The sequence below is a fragment of the Eubalaena glacialis genome, chromosome 12, assembly GCF_028564815.1.
Source record: "Eubalaena glacialis isolate mEubGla1 chromosome 12, mEubGla1.1.hap2.+ XY, whole genome shotgun sequence".
Classification (NCBI taxonomy): Eukaryota; Metazoa; Chordata; class Mammalia; order Artiodactyla; family Balaenidae; genus Eubalaena; species Eubalaena glacialis.
In genome coordinates, this window is record NC_083727.1 from 15709452 (window position 1) to 15727463 (window position 18012).

Consider the following 18012-nt stretch of genomic DNA (forward strand, 5'->3'; position numbering starts at 1 on the left):
CTGAGAAAGAAAACCAAAACTATGGAAAGTGACTGGGTTATAGAAAGTTTTCAGTAAATTTCCCATTCCTTCATCCAAACAGAAATCCCCAAATTTCTGTTTGAAGTAAGGATGAAGCCTCGATCACTATGCTAAAGAGACTGTCCTGCAGCAGTCACGTGGTCTCCAGGCCCTACGTACTGCGGAAGACCTTTACCCACCAAGAGTTGTAATCTGAACGGAAGTGAATTAAATCATTTGATTCGCAGTGGAAGGCAGCACCCGAGCACTGACTTTGTGTGAGGTCCTGTGCTAAACACTGGAGATGAACTCACTTCTCCACAGCTACTCTGTGAGGTGGGCACTGTCTTCTCCTTGAAAGAACGTAGCAAAGAGGAAAGTTGAGGTTCAGGTGCTGAGGCGATGGGGAGGGAGAGAGGGTCCTCCTGAGCAGGGGTTCCTTGGGGTGACAGGACCCCAAGGGCAAGGAGCAGGAGGGCACCCGAGTCCCAGGCATTGTAACACAGGGCTGAGAACAGGGCAGTGATGGGAGAAAGAACTGGAAGAAGAGGCCAGGGTCTTCTCACAGGGGCCGAAGGGTTGAGTGAGAATCTGTAATAAATTCTCCAGGCACAGGCAATCTCTGCGGGGTTCCACCTGGGATTTACCCTCCGAGGCACTGCCTGTTCCCTCCCTAAGGAAGAGGGAAACACAGACCTTTCCAACTCTTCCATGGTTAGGTCAGTGGTTCTCAACCTTTCCTCAGGCTCCTTTTGCATTCTTAAAAACTACTGAGAACCCCAGAGAGCTTTTGATGATGTGGGTTATGAATTCTAATATTTATCATATGAGATATGATAAATATTAGAAACTAAAGCTAAAAAAAGTTCAAAATATGTATTAATTTTAAAAGAGCCATTGTAAATCCATGGCATGTTCATATAAATCGCATTTTAATGAAAAAATAATATTTTTTTAACCCAAAAACATTTCGTAAGGAGAGTGGCATTGTTTTACAGTTTCTAAGTCTCTTGAACGTCTGGCTTTACAAAGACAGCTGGATTCTCCCACCTCCCTCTGCGTTCAGCCTGTTGTGCTAGCGTATGTCATGTCGTCTTTGGAAAACACCACTGCACCCTCATGACAGAAGAGAGTAAAAAGGCAAAACTATGGGCCCCTAGACCATCCATGGAAGACCGCTGATCTAGATCCTAATGATTTTAAAGAGTGGGGAATGGGGGAAATGTAGCTAAGAACAAAACCCCAAGTGCCCTGCTAATGCTTTTTACTAAAGAATGTTTAGAACGGTGACCACGTCCTCGAAAAGTACTACCAAAGATGGTATTGTCATTGGCCCTACAGCACAAGCTCTCACAAAACTATGTGATGCTTCCCCCCACCACCCCCAAAGTTATTTAACTTGCAAAATGAAAAAAAAAAATCTCCTCATCTGTTTTCCTCTCTCTGGCTGCACCTGTGTGGTTTAGGGCACGATAACATCAAATGTGACTTCAGTGTCACTTGATGAATTACACTACAGTGAGGTTGAGGAAGAGAAGTGAAACTTCAAGAATGTGTCCCTGACATACCTAACAAATGACAGAAGTGGCCTCAGCAAGCTGGCTCACTCACTTCCTACAGAAGAACAACAAAAGATGCTAATTAAGACTCCATATCTATTGGCCAACAAGAGGAAGTGCCACCTCCTCTCTGTCCGAGGGGCTGAAACAATGCAGTTGGCAAGGTCTTTCTCCTTAGGAGAGTGAGGGTGCGACTATAAAATTCCCCTTAGTTTTTCCAACCCCTAGCAGGGCCTCACACACTTTTAGGCACTTAGGAGGTACTGAAACTAACTTCTGTTGATTTCTTATTCTGATTTCAGGAAAAAGCCTCCAACTTCCTGTGGTGGTAAAACCCCATGTGCATGACTTACAATGAACCTCCAATAACACAGTTTCTGGGAACATCTCCCTTTAACAAAACCTGTCTGGAGGGCATGAGGCGAGAGGGTCTTATGGACTCCACGCCGGGGAGAGGCGAGCCGGTGAGGGGTGTGCATCTCCTTGGTGGGTCCCGCTGAGTCACCTGGCTCAAGAACAGTGGCCCGGAGAAGGGGGGTAGGATTCTTGAGGTAGCTCAGTGCTCTCTGAGAAGCTCTGGCACCAAAGACTGCCCCACGGGGGTGGGGTGAGGTGGGGAGACAGGGCACAGGATGGGTGCCCCACCACGCTGCCCCTGCCCTGGGACACAGCCTGGTGGCTCCAGTTATTCTCATTTCTGCCATTTCCAAAGAAGTCTGTCACTGGGAATGCTTCCTCTTTGTTACTGTACATAGAATAACAAACTACTACTCTATCTTGGGGCTAAAACTACCACTCACCATGTAGCATCTGGAATAGTGCTTTATACATATATAATAAATATTCATATAACATTTTTGTTTTTATTGAGATTCACGTATTTAACAACAGTATACTTCTGATACCTCACAGTATGCCATTCTCATTTGGCTTTCTGCTTCCTTCCACCTGGTATAATGTGAAGTGCAGGTTGGCATAACCAAGCAGACCCCAGAGGTGGACAGAGTTCTCAGGGAAGGGGGTCGTGTGAGGGACCAGTAAGGGAAAGAGAGGCTCAAATGTGAGTTGGATTCCAATGCGCTCAAGGCCAACTGCACTAATAACACAGCTGAACCTGAGCACAACGTGATAAGGCATTACCGATGCCAACACGTAGTGAATTATAGGGTGTTCCCGAGACGAGATGTCACCTAAAGGGAAAGCATCATAAAGGAAGGAGGACATGATGTGTAACATAAATAATTATGATGTGTATTTTGATAGCATTTATATTTAGAGACTTTACATAGGTTATTTTGGGCCCTATGAGTGCTCAGTACCACCATCTGTAGTGGTATTTCCAATAGTGTTTCCCAGTTTTCAAACTTTGCTCTCACGTTGTTTAAACTGATTTGCACAACAAAACCGTCTGAGGCTAGTGGTCTAAGAGGATCCCATTTTACAAAGAGGGAAGCTGAGGTTCCTCGCTTACTGCTTCCCTGCAAAGCAGCAGTCTACATCCTGACCTTCTGGAACACAGCCTCCTGGCACAAGTGCTAGATCCTCACGTGTATCGTTATTGTACAGTATTAGCGCTACCATTCGAGGACTTACTGCGCGCCAGGCCTTGGTCTAAGCCCGTCACAAGCACTAACTCCATATTACTCTTTGCAACAGCTCCAGGAGCCGGTTACTATTATTAAATTTGCAGCTTAACATTAGGAAACTGAGGCCCAGAAACTGAAGTCAGGAACCTTGGAGATTCAACCCGAGAAACAGAAGCTGGACGCTTTTCTTTTCCTTACACAGACAGGATAAATGGCAGAGTTTTATTTACTTCTTCTGGCTACCACTTTTAACATCCACAGATGAGATATATCTGGGTAACAGTAAGAAAAAGTGCCCTCCCTCCCCAATCCGAGTTCCTTTTCTACCCTGTTACCCTGGCCTGATTCTTCTTCATTGCACTGGTCAATCCTGATAACATTTGATGTTTACTTATTGATATCTGTCACCTGCAGAGAATGCAAACTTCAAGAGCGCAGGTCCTCAGTTTTGTTCACCCTTGTACCCTAAGTGCCTACACAGCAAATAAAGGATGTCTGGCATAGAAGAGGCACACAGACATTTACTGAATGAACACACACACACACACACACACACACACACACCCACTCCTCATTACAGCAGAAGTCTAGACAACTTAAAAAAAAAAAAGCTTAGTCAGTCAAAAAGATCTGGCAATTTAAAAGGTAAGCAAAACAGAACACACAATTGGCTCTTTTCACCCCGACTTGGATTAAGAGGGTGTGGAGTGCCCAACTGTCAGAGAGGGAGTGACAGTGTTTACACAGAGCCCTTCCCTGCTTGCACAAATACTGAAGGGGTCTGGGGGGACAAAGGACAGGCCTGGAGGCTGCAGCAATCTCCTGAGGAATCAGGACCTGCCGGGTCTGGCCTGGGTGTGGCCAGGAGCTGGCAGAGCTGGAGGGCCACTGAGTCAGGCCGTCTTCCTGCGGGGAGAATGCAGGCGGGCTGCCCACATCTGGGGCTTCCTGCCCATGGCCGGGCTACAACTTTGAGCAATACAGGTCTAGAACTATTTCTAATGTCCCAATTGGAATCGGTGTTTTTCTTTCCCTTCACACATACAAAAATCCCTTTTCCGATTAAAAACGCAATAAAATTATAAAAACACAGACAATAAAATAAACAATGAAAGTAAACACAAATAAAGACCCCAAAAATAAATACAATAAAAATATAAAGATGACTGTGTGATTGTGATCAAATAAACGTGGCATTTATAGAGAAGACACAGCCGCGTAAGTGTCAGTGTTAATCTCAATACAGCAGCTTAAATGCGTTAATGCTACAGAAACTCCTTGACTCAAAACACATCTTTTGGGAAAAAGAAATCAATTTATGCCAAAAACTATAAGCAGTCCAAGCAGCAAATGGGAGTTTTTCTGAGCCCTGGGTCTCTGGAGCTGTGGGCAGCGTGAAGTGGGAGGGAAAAAAAAAAGAACATTTCTTCCTTCATGTCTGAAGAAAGAAGGCATCTAGAAGCGTGCATTTTACTTTCTTTACCTCTCCACCTGCTCCGTAAAAGCCGCCCTTAGGTCCTCAAAGGCTCCCTGCTCCAAAACTGCCGTCCTTTCCACTTCGTCATCCTCTCCCTTAGTATAGAGGGGCTCGGTGGGTATTAGGAATAAAGCTGAACTAATTTAACATTAATGAATATTAATTAATTAACACTGAATTAATTCAAATGAAAATGTGTCAAGAAAATAGGTCTGTGTTTACAATCGTCTGTGGCCCTCTAAGGGAGTATGAATTCTGAGGTCTTCTTGCTGAGATGAGTGATGGCTCTGAGCACATGCAAAGGTGGAGAAAGCTGGGAAACTCTCTACCAGGGCAGAAGAGGAGAGAATGGGAAAGAGGGCAGGTGGGAGAGGCCAACAAGCAGGAGTGCTGAGGCTGTGCAGAGGGACCCTGAGCACAGAGTACAGATGACCTTTGAATCCCCCCCATCTTTAACAAACATGGATCTCTCAATAGGTAGAATTTTGAGAAAAGTCATCACTTGAGTCAAAAGGTCTAGGCTCTGTCCCCAGAGCAAGTCTAAACTGTATTTTACTTTCCACAGTTTCTTCTACTGTTTGTCTTTTTTTTTTTTTTTTTTCCTTTGGCCTCGTCCCACTGCTTGTGGGATCTTAGTTCCCCGACCAGGGATTGAACCCTCGCCCTTGGCAGTGAAAGCACCAAGTCCTAACCACTGGACTGCCGGGGAAGTTCCCTCTTCCCTTGTTTTTCACAGACTACTCTCCCTCTGCTGCTACTCCCCTCGCCCCCGAGTAAGTAAAAAGCCTGAGGTAACCAGTGAGAGATCTCCATCAATGGCTGGGCAGGGGCTGTCCCACCCTTTGGATCGCAATTGTCCTTAGTAACCTGGAGACCACCTGTATTCAGTTACATAAATGCACTTGGCCCACACTCGGAGGAAAATCACCACTGCTTTTCAAAATACATTTCATCAGGTCAAAAACTTCCCGGATGCGCACTCTCAGTTACTCTCCCGATGCTTCTGGACACTGTGACAGTTGACACGCTCCTACTCAACGCTCTTTTCCTTAGCATCTCACAAGAACCAACTGTTAAACTTCAGGAATTTTGTGAGCCAGTTGTTAAAGTCATCATTAAAATGTAAATAATGTAATCTTAACATTAAATAAACTGCATTAGAAACAAAGGTAGAAATGCTCAAAACGCCTCACTTATTATTTTACTATATTTTACTGTTACCTATGGTCTTGAGGTTATTGATGTCTATTTTATCTATATGGTAGAAATATCATAATAATGGTTAATAATTACATATTTCTCCCCAACTCTGGTAGCTTGAAAGTAGCCACAGTGCGAATATTTACACCATGGAAGTTGGCAAACGCTGCAAATCTGGGCTTTGGTTTGTTCTCTTCATGTCTAAGAAAGTGCTGGAGAAAATGTTAATAATACAGATTAAAACATAAAAGGGTGTTATGTCTGAAGCTGCTACGCTGTACAAATAGGACCAAAAAATGAGGAAACAGTCATCCAGCATTCAATTCAGCAGAGGAGTCTCACGTCACTGACCAAAGTGTGAAGCTCTGACATAATCTCCATTGTTTCACTTTTGTCATATTAATGTCAAAGAAAATATCTAACAAACATTAATGTTGAGACTAAATTCATTTATTATAGGTTGGTTATGAATATAAGAAGCTCAGCAAACATCAACAAAAGCATTCTATGGGAATCAATTTTTATTATTTGCACATTACGTGCTATTCATCCTTTATATTACTACAATTTGTCATAAACTTATATGTACATATGCATATGTATGTCTCCTGTGTATACACACACACACATACACACACACACACACACACACAGAGCTACCTACCCCCATAGTTCGTTAAACATTTACCAGCACACACCATATTCGCTTTCTATCACTGCTTAAGACCTGTTCCCACACCCCAGGCCCTCCTCAAGACAATGCTTGCTGATATGCCCATCAGTAAGCTGCAATCATTTGTCTGTCAAACGTCCTCAGAGAATAGAAGGAAATCCTTTGCATTTGTAAACCCTGGTGAATGTTCTGCAGCTTGGCCTCACAAGGGCACTCACACCAGTTGGCAGCTTTATTCTCCACTTGCCATCAGCATCACTGTTCTTAATTTTCTTGGGCATCTCAAGTTAGACCTAAACCTTACTGAGTTCTACGGGAAACGTTGCCGAGGAGACTTAGAGTTCTGTACTACCAAGGCTTCACATTAACCAATAGCCTTCTTCTGAAAGTCCCCAGCCATTTGAGTAGTTAAAACACTTTTAAAGCACAAGTTTATTTTGTCACACTAGTAATTAACTGGTTAATTACTTCTCATCAATTTACTTTTAAATTTCACTAGGACATCAAGTCTGATTTTGGAATTCCAATAGAAGACAATGCTGTTGACTCAACTAGAGAATAAAAGCGCTGTCTTAGCAAAAACTTTTGAAAAAGGAAGTGTCTTAATTCTTCTCTGGGCCACCGTGAAAACAAGTGTGATTAAAGTGATTGTAGTTCTTCAAATTCAGTGAAGCATAATGGATTCTATAATCTTCACCAGACGCATACCACCAAATGAGTGTTTTTTTGACTTAACAAACCCTTCAACTCAGGATACCCTGTTAGAAAGGATTTCCTGTAATTCTCTGAGAACATGCAATAGAGGAAAATTCACAGAATCTAAATTTCTGAAAAATATACAATTTAACTCAACTACACTTCTTCAAATTCTTAATCTTGGTAAAAAACTTTGTTATCCAAGTTCTTGATTTTCTTTCTAATCCTCTCACTATTGTTTAAATCATTCCTCCCTCAACATAGGTCTTAATTGTAGAACTTCACATTTATCCATTTTTTTTCTATCACAGTAGATTGAGAATACTGCAATCTCAATCAGTTCTTTGATTAATTAATTCAGTCCAAATGTGGAGCCCTTCAAGCAAGAGTCTGACTGGTACAACTCTTCGACAGAAAAGCAAGTTCTTACAAGACACTAAGCTGAAGGAGGCAAGTAGACCTTATCAGTTTTCAGCTGTTTCCTAATGTCACCATGAATGACTGACATCCTATGATGATTAGCATCTTTAGAAGTTTCCTCTCCAGAAGACACTGCTTCTGACCTTCTGTTAGTAAACAGCCCTTGCCAGGAGGAAATGTTTGTTGGAAATGCCCAGTTGTTAATCAAACACTAGCATGTAATATTTATTTGTAATTAAGTGGGGCATCCCGCCAGATGTTAAACATTTTTTTTTTTTTTTCCCTTTAGAGAAGACACCCGAAGAGTCAGTCAAATACTTTAGTAGCTACCATGAGCCATGGCTTTTCAAGGCACTCAAGCAGTACAGTTCAGAGACTCTGGCTGCTGGCGCTCCTTCCCTCTGGAACAGCACACCTTGCAATGTCATCTTCCTTTTCTCTTATCAAGAGAGTTGTATCCCAACCTGCCACTCTTTTCTTCAACAATAACGCAACCCTTAATTTTAACTAGGTACAGTCGTCCCTCAGTATTATCGGGGGGTTGGTTCCAGGAGGCCCCCGTAGATGCCAAAATCCCAGGATGCTCAAGTTCCTTGTATAAAATGGTGCAGTACATTACATATAATCAGCCCTCCATACCCACGTGTTTTGAATTCACAGGTTTCGCGTCCACGGATTCAGCCAACCAACCTTGATCCTCGGTTGGCTTAATCTGCAGATGCGATACCTGGGGATACGGAGGGCCGACTGCATATAGCCACCCATAATGAAGATGACATCTCTCAGGGCAATAAGATAGAGGGAGTTTGGGTCCCTATGAGTAGAGAGCTCCCTACTAGTCTTGGACCTACTCAGACCTGTAAGTCCTGTGTCCCCCATCCCCCTCCCTTGCAGCCGGGTCCAATCCTAACTCATACCCCAAGTGTACTATGAGCATGAGATCTGAAGCCAGTCTGTTGGGCACAGATCCGAGGCTGCCATTGATTAGCTGAGTGTCTTTGGACAAGTTACCTGTTTTTACACCTCAGTTTCCTCATCTATGAAATGGGAATGATTGCACATATTCAAAGTGTTTGTGCGCATGAAATTAGTAAATACATGCAAAGCCTCTGGAACATTGCCTGAGCTAGTCAGTACTTCCTTGGTACAACAGGGAACTACAAGACAGGAGGCAAATGGGAACCAGAGGTAAAGCTTCATGACCACCACTCTCGCCCTCACACTGCCTTTCATTCTCCCCATACCTGCTGCCCAGATGCCCTGCCCCTTCCAGTCTCCTTGGTCCTTATTTAGAATTTCCCCTCTATTCCTTATAGCAGACTTCCCTCACTGCAATCCCTCTTCAGTCTGTTTCTTCTCACAAAAAATTCTAGCCTCTGTGAATTTACAACTGTATTATTTTTCCTGTTGTGAGAATTTAAGTATATGCATACTTCCAGATTTCCGTTGGGGAGATTTAGAAAGAAGAAGGGGCTGTGATGGAGGAGCAAGGGAAATAAAGCAGATGGCAGCTTTCAGAGGGGTGAAGGAGGCCAAGTCAGAGCAAAGAGAACTCTGCGTGGACTTGGGGGTTCGTTGGAGGGGAGGGGACCCAGACGTGTCATGCAGAAAAGGGCTCAAGGGTGTATGTTCGGGTACAAAACTATCAGAGTTAGAGCTAATGCTTTGAAACTCTCTGTGCTGTGGAAAGGGACTGAGCTTTGCTGAGGTTATAGGTTATCCAAAGCTTTATTCACCTCAAATTCCAGGCTAATCTGTCTCAGGACAAGGTGTGGTCTTGGAAATGGAGGGCAACTCCTTCAAATCATGAAATTGAGAAGGCCCTTCCATGTGTCAGACCAATGACGGAGAGGAAGACTAACCTCGCATCTAAACCTAGTATGAGAAGTGATGTGTTATTGACAAGACTGGTTATGACCTCAGAACTTATTAGGGACCCCGATGTGCCTGACAGTAATCTTACTTAGATAGGCATCTAAAGTGTGCCCCAGTCATTCATTCAGGGGTTGGTAGAAATAGAGCTCTAATTTTGGAGAGGTGATACAACCATCTACAGTGACAGCAGAGCACAAAAACCTGAGTTTTATGGAACTATTTTTGTCTAGTGTTTACTCAAAAGAGAAGGTAGAATTATGAGGACTTTTTAAAGTGTCATTAGAAGTTAAAGCTCTTCAAATGGACCCTCAAAAGGGCAGCAGTACTGCCCAGAAGTAAAACCAAAACACTGCTTTGCCATTGCACAGTAGACCACAGCGAAAGCAAGAAAAACTGAAGAGCCAATCTGGACAGAAAGAGAGAGAGAGAGAGAGAGAGAGAGTCTGGACGGAGGGCCAGGGAGGCCTGGGAAGGCAGCACTGTGGAGAGCAAGCTTCTGCTTGGTAGCCTCTTGCCTCCAAGCAGCCTCTGGGGGCCTTTCCCCCCTGGCTTGGGAACTCTCACCTTGGAAATTGCCAATGACAGTGGCTTGCAACAAAAGAGAGAGCACAACCGTCCATTAAACAGCTGCTAAAGGCCAAGCACTGTGAAACAGTTTATCCACTACATGTTCATAACTACCCTCCACAGTAGTTACAACTCTCCTCCATTTTATGAAAGAAGAAATAGCTTATAAGTAGTACAGTTCATATTCAAAAGGCAGTCCATTCAACTCTAAAAGTATGAACCATGCTCACTTCATTTCCTGTTCAAGAAGGGAGGAGGAGTGGAATTTCAGACTCCTCCGAGGCAAGAGAGGCAGGTTCAAAGACAACCTATCCCAAGTTAGAACTCCAAAGGTACCTGCTCATTAAAAGACATTGACATTATGAGCCAAGCGGGCTTTCTTTTATTAGCCCAAGATCACAATCACCATTTATCATATTTTTATGGAATTGTCTTCCAAAAATGAAATTTCAGAGCACAACTTAGCCACGCATTCATTTAAATATTACAGTGTGTCTTATGTACTTGGGATGTGGCAGTGAACAAAACAGGCCAAAAAACTCCAGCTCTGATGGAAATTTGACTACGGACAGAGAAAGAGTTGACATTAGGGAACTACTATTATTTTTATTAGGTGTATTAATTGTGTGGTGGTGATATGGAAAAGTGTGTTCTTATCTGTTGGAAATGCATATTGAAATATTTATGGGTACAGTAACATGATATCTGGGATTTGCTTTTACTACTTCAAAGGTGGGGAAGGGGGTTCATGGGGAAACAGATGAAACAAGATTGGCAAAATGTTTATAATTGTTGAATCTGGAAGATGGATACATGGGGGTTCATTATGCTATTTTCTCTACTTGCGTTTAGTTGGAAATTTCCTTAATTAGAAGATGCATTCCTCTCTCCACGGAGCTTTAAAGATAAACAGTAATTCCTGGCGTATCTATCAGGCAGATATGTGTGCTCATCAGGAAAATAAAGCAGGGAAGGGAGTGGGAAATGCTGAGAGGAGGGTGGATAAATACAGTATTTCTACACGCAAGCAGTATTTATTTATTTTATACACGTAAGTTAGTAAGACCTGGATGAGTTGATAACTGCATCAAGATAAGGCCTTAATACACAGGAAGCTGAATAAAATGGTAATTAAAAGACACGCGGTTTTCTGAGAAAGAAGAGCAATTTGAGTTTTCTTAAAGAGGCCCATTTAAAAGAAATGTTAATGAAAACGATGGCGAACATTTGCCTGACTTTTTCTTCATGTTGGAACTAGGTTTTGCAAACATATTAAAGAATGATTGGCTTTGATCTTCATCATAACCCCAGAAGCTGGTGCTGTTTCCCTCATCTGTAAGTCGCTGCCCCTTAGCTTAGGGAGGCTAAAAGTCTGTTCAAGGTCATGAAAACTCTAAGTGATGCAACCCAGTTTGAATCCAGGTAGCCCAGTGCCAGAGTCTGAATGTTTAACTGTCATACCACACCGCCTATTGCGATCGATAAGTAGCATCTGGACAGAGGAAGGGTAAAAGATTAGACCTAAATATCAAGCGTTGCCTTGATACTTTCTGACTGGTGCCGTGGGTACTGTGGAGGAATAAGGCAGATAGGGGAGAACAGCCAAGAGTAAGGTTTTCGGGGCTGGATGAGCTGGTGCTAGAGAGCAGACACTGCAGGCAAGAGGCCCAGGCGGACCTCCAAGGGAAGCTTCTTCCGAAGCCCAGGAGGATGAGGGCAGGGATGGAGGGAGGATGTGGGCAGGGATGGAGGGAGGATGGAGGGTGGGGGAAGGTGGAGTCATAAGGCAGGCTCTCCACCACTTCTACTCCAACACACCCACCCACCCCCGCACACAACACCTTAGGCACTGATCTCGTTCTAGAACATGGTGCAACAGTATCAGACTGCAACCAGAATTTACCTGACTTCGAGGCAAGAGGTGGCAATTGCCGAGGTGCTATTGATTTATTCGAAAAGTGAAGCTTCTCTCTGTGCTGAGCACTGTTCGAAAACATTGGAAACACAGCGTGAACAGCACAGGGCCTCTCTCCTCATGGAAGAACAGACAAGAAACAACTATATCCTTTGTTAAGTGTTCTTAAATGCTACGCATACAAATGAAGTAGGGTAAGAAGGCTACAGCGGCCTCCGAGGTACGGAGGCTGCCGTTTTCTAGAGCACCATCAGGAAGACTTCTTTGATAAGGGGACACTTGAGCAGGGCACTGAAAGAAGTGAGACAGTAAAGCTTTGATATCCAGGGAAGAATGTTCCAGGCAGAGGTCATGAAAACACTCTGAGGCCGGGGCTTGTTTGGTGTATTTGGGACCAGCAGAGGGGCCGGCGAGCCGGGGGAGGGTGGGCACGTGGGCAGGAGGCAGCAGGAAGCAGATCAGAGTGAGAGCGCGGGGCAGGGGTCCCACTGCGGGGGCTCGGAGGCCGCTCCGTGGATTGGCTTTTGACTCTGAGTGAAATGGGAAACCATTAGAGGAGTCTGAATTAGGATCGCTTTGGCTGAGGGGGCGTGGGGCTGAGCCAGGAGACCAGTTGGGAACCTACTGCACAATCCAGGCAGAGAGAGCAGGTGGCCCGGACCAAGTGGCAGCAGTGAAGACTGTGAGAAGTCATAGGATTCTGGATATTTTGGAGGAAGAGCCCAGTTTGCCTATGGATTCGACCTGAGATATTAGAGGGAAAACATGACCAGAGAAACACCAAAGGCTCTCTACCTGGGACTTGTATCTCCACCTGAAGTTCTACTGTCAACCTTTCTGTTGGGTTAAGCCATTAGAAGAGGCCTCTATGACAACACGTTCACTGGTCAGATTTGTAATCTAGATACATCAATCCATGCTGGCTCACCAACTATGCTAGTGGGCTAGGCAAGCGAGGAGCATCTGAACGGATGGGAAGGGGACATGAATAAGTGAATATGGACGGAGAACTGTTTAGGAAGTCATTGCTGACTGATAGGACAAGGCAGGAGAGGAAAAAAAAAATGGCTTGTCCTGACCAATGAATTGTGGTGCTATTAACTAAGAATTGGAAAAGGAGGGAAAAGAAACAACCCCAGGAAGTTAGAGGTGGGTCTGGAAATGGAGATTGTGAGCCCAGTTCTGGGTGGGTGACTTTAAATCAATTGTGCAAAAGCCAATAGATAAATCTCAGAAGGCATATGAATAAGAGTGGGAGGCTCAGGCGGGCTGCTGCACAGTGTTTCTCTGGATTTATTTTGAAACACAATAGGCCCTCACTATTTGAGCCAGAAAATTTAAATCAGAATATTTTGAGAGCTATTTCATTTGATTATTTTCTAGTAGGCAGAGTAACTAATTGGCTGACATTCCAGTTCCAAGTCAACCTGCGTCTCCCCACCGCCTTTGCCAGCATACTCTCTGTACCGCTGCTCCCAACTGAAAGATAATTAATCAGATTCTGTCGCTCCCCTGCCTCAAACCCTCCAGTGGCTTTGCATGGCGCTGCTTTTTTTTTTAAACTTTATATTTTATATTGGAGTATAGTTGATTAACAATATTGTGTTAGTTTCAGGTGTACAGCAAAGCGATTCAGTTACACAGGTACCTGTATCTATTCTTTTTCAAATTCTTTTCCCAATGAAGTTGCTGCAGAATACTGATTGGAGTTCCCTGTGCTATGCAGTAAGTCCTTGCTGGTTATCCATTTTAAATACAGCAGGGTGTACTTGTCAATCCCAAACTCCCTAACTATCCCTCTCCCCGCCCCACCCTGGTAACCATAAATTCAGTCTCTAAGTCTTGTGAGTCTGTTTCTGCTTTGTAAATAAGTTCATTTGTATCACTGCTTTTAGATTCCTCGTGTAAGCGATACCATCTGGGTATCATACGCTATTTCTCTTTTAAGCCACGGTAAAGACCTTCAATATTATAAAGACCTACGAGATTCAGGCCCCACCTCCCTCTCCACCTTCACCTTCGGCTTTCTTCTGCCCCCCTTGTTCACTCACAGCCTGCTTTTCTTTCCCTAGAACTCATGGAGTTTATGTCTCTCTTAGGGCCTCCATACGTATTTTTTTTCTCTCTGCCGAGAATGTTCTTCCCTCGTATTTTCTTAAGGTCACTTCTTATTATACAAATCTTGGCTCGATGTAACCAGCTCAGACAGGCCTTTCTGACCACCCAGGCAAATAGCATGCCACTCCCCGGCCCCAACCCATTTCCCTCTTTTCTTTTCTTTAAAGCACTCATCACATGGATTTTCCCCCTTCACTCCAGATTTGGTCTGTTTTGTTCATCACTGTATCCCCAGAATTCAGGAAATTATCTTTGTTGAATATACGAATTCTAATCTGAATTCCCGAGTGTAATGTATAGTCTGTCTCTACTACAGTAAAAACCAATGGAACAAAGTGTTCCTCTTGCCTCAGGAGAAAGGCTGTTCTTCCACCACTGAGATGTTTTTTCTCAGTTATTTTCATGTTGGTTTATTGTTCCAGACGTCTAGTAGCAGGGAATAAAACTTAAGTGTGACACCCAGTAAACATAGTAAAAGAGCCACTATTTATCAAGGGCTTATTATGTACTGGGTGCTATATATACATTATGCATTTAAGCCTCACAATATCTTTATTATACAGTCTTACCCCCAGGTCAGCAGGCATTTCAAATAATGTCCAAATGACATATACAGGCTGCCTAATTCCAGACTATTCCCACATTTCAACTCTGAATATTCAGACCTTAGAAAAACAAACTTATCTCTCCCATGCACACCATTTTTCCCATAATTAATGTCACAGAAACAGTGCTTGAACTAGCATTACAATAAGTAAGCAAAGAAAGCAAGAAAGTATTAGATTTGATTGCTATATCTATTATGCCTACTGAAGTATCAAGTAAGAATTTTCTCTTTTAAGAGCATGGTATTTCGTTTCCGAATATTTGCAAAGTATGTTTTCTGCTCATAATAGTAATCCGAAGGCAAGGGGTTTTTTAAAATAGTTATTGCTAGCTATTATGCCTTTAGCTAACACAGAAAGGTGCTTTCTTCTTCACTTATATAAGAAGGTAAAAACAAACACCTGTTAACTTCCTATTTGGAAATTTCTTAAACTATAGGATCAGATTAGATAGTACTGCATCTTGATGTGGCAGATCATAAAGTGCAACAAATCTCTTTTTGCCCTTTAGGGGGATTCTGGATTTTGAAAGGCGTGGCTATGACAGTGCTCATCACAACTCGATTTTTAGAACTTCATAGTATTTGCTTTCCTATCAGGATAAGTTCTAAAGGAAAAGAAAGAAGAAAGAAAGAGTGCTTCTTAATAATGACACTTTTGGGAAATCCTCTGGATTCCAACTTGCTCGAGGTAATGCTTCCTTGTGTTTGGTATACCCATGGGCCACAGGGGTCCACGTGCCTCAAAAACATTATTTTCACATTGCTTTCCTTGCCATTTTAGTGTCAAGATCAAGTATCATTAAGTATTGTGATTAAATGGCAATTCCTTAGAGTTTAAACAACTGTTAAAGGAGAAAGGGGAAAATAAGCATTTATCTCACACAGACACTGAAGAAAAATGGAAAAAAGCCAAGACCACCAAGATTTTGCTCCATAACTATATTCCATAAGCTTACAAATATTTCCCAAAGCACTTTTCCTAGACACAGCCAATCCGCATCAGCCCATCTGGGCGCCCATTCCCTGTCTGTTCCCTGCCCATCTCATCACCCTTCCAGCCTCACCCTCATTAGTCCTTAGCAAGTAATTCTCTAAAAACTCTGATCTAAGGTGTGAAGGGCACGAGGTAAAGGAAGGGTTTTCTTTCTTTTTTTGTTTTTAATTTTTATTTTATATTGGAGTATAGTTTGATTTACAATGTTGTGTTAGTTTCAGGTATACAGCAAAATGATTCAGTTATCCATATACATGTATCTATTCTTTTACAAATTCTTTTCCCATTTAGGTTATCACAGAATATTGAGCAGAGTTCCCTGTGCTATACAGTAGGTCCTAGTTGGTTACGTATTTTAAATACAGTAGTGTGTACATGGCACTCCCAAACTCCCAAAGCGTTTTCTCTTTAAAAAATCACTTTTAAAGTCTACGTCTCCTCTAATAGGCTTCTCCTCTGCATACCCTACTCAGTAATCCGATATTCCTGATTTTGACTCTTATGCTTCATAATTCATATGTTTAGTTGATTCAAATTTTAAGTGTGAGACAACTGAATACTTAAATGGTAAGCTGTTTCAGACCAGCTACCGTATCCTCCTTTGAAGCAGCTATAATATTTAAGGACGACCTAGATGCTTAAGCTAATAACAGGTTTACATGGTTAAAGGGAATAAACACAGGATCGCATATTTATGCCCCAGATTACAGTTTTTTCCTCTCTCCCGGCACATCAGAGAAGCACAGATGTTAGTGTTTGAAGACTGCCTGTAATCATACGGCCATGGGAAGCTGAACTCTGCGATGGTCCCCACTCCTTCCTCGTGGCCTTGCATCTTCACACACCCCTTCCACCCCGACCAGCATTCCAGCCACAGGTCGGAGACAGCTTTAAATCATCTTAAGGCTGGACCGTGGTTAATATGCATCCCCGGAATGCCTACAAATGGCCTTTCCGTTGCATCTACTTGTTTCCAAAGACTCATATTTCAGCTAGAGTTGGCAAGGGTTCTAAAGACCCCCTATAGCATGAGGGCTTCAGTCACAGGAGAAGGTGGAGGAAGGATGTGCCTGGAAGGGAGCAAGGTCTGCATTTGCTTCCTCCGTGGCCTAGTGCTGACAGACCCTTCCCAGCCAGGCAGGGTGCAGGCAGGGAACTTTGCTGGGAGAGGGTGGGAGTTGCTGGAAGTGTCCCAAAGGAACAGACTGCAGGCGGGCAGAAGGAAAGGCACGCTCACCATGTGTGGAGGGCAGGCGTGCCGACGTGTGTGCGGGACTTGAGTGACATGTTGAAATTAAAATCAAAACAGCATGAAAGCACACTTTATTACAGCCAGAAATAGCCAAGTATTGTCAAAGCTCCCATTGAGTCATCCATCCAGAAGCTGAGATCTTGGACAGAAGGGGAGAGTTGGAGCAGGCTCCCAACTGGGTTCAGAAGAAGATCTTGACGAGGGATAGAGTTTAGAGGGTGGTCAGAAAGCAGAGACTTAAGCAGTGTTTTACTCTCTAAGCAAGGACGAGGGTGGGGAGAGAGAGGAGAACGCTGGTTGGACTGTGAAAACCCAGAGACTTGCCAGAGGAGGGAAGGGGGGTGGCTCTAAAGGGAGCCCCATCCATTTCATTATCACAGAGGACCTGATTGGTTAGAGGAATGATCAGCCCCTTGGGATACAGAGGAGAAGAGGAGTATTTATGTTACATTAATTCTGGGAAACAGAAGGAAGTAAGCTCCAGCTAATGCCTTCATTGCCCTGAGGAAGGCATTTCTGTGCATTAAAGATTCACACATCTCTACGGACAGCTGCCAGAAGGAATTATCGGCTGCAAGAGTTGCTCAACTTCATTCCTACCCAAGTTATGTACAGGCCAGTTTCACTTCAACAGGAGTCACCAAGACACTTTGCCCATTGAGATGACCAAAGCGAATGTTTTAAACTATTTTTAAAGCACGTTGGATCACAAATGTCTCACAATACTTTAATTTACTATACTGTACTCTTTGCTAGTTCCAAGTCAATCTTTCAGACCTAAGAAACAGAAGAGACAAACTCAGTTACAATGTAAACCATCGGAGCTGAACCTTGCATGCAACCATGGCGTAACACTAACTTATTCAATGGATATTTATTGAGCACTAATATTAATGCATTTCATTGCTGCTAAGATGCACATTTTTCACAGCTTAAGGATGCATCTTACGGGAGACTATGTCAATTTTATTGACAGCATTTCTTCTCTCTTAATGGTACATTAAAAAAGGGGGTATTTCAAAAGCATCTTAGATTTGATGAAACAGGGACTCATCAATCTCGTTAAAGTTGCA

At 43.3% G+C, this 18012-nt stretch overlaps 1 protein-coding gene across 2 annotated transcripts in view; it reads right to left on the bottom strand.

Moving 5' to 3' along the window:
* The window catches only part of PLEKHG1 (pleckstrin homology and RhoGEF domain containing G1), a 222393-nt gene that overhangs the window by 198349 nt on the left and 6032 nt on the right, over nt 1–18012 (bottom strand). The gene's annotated exons all lie outside the window — the stretch shown is intronic.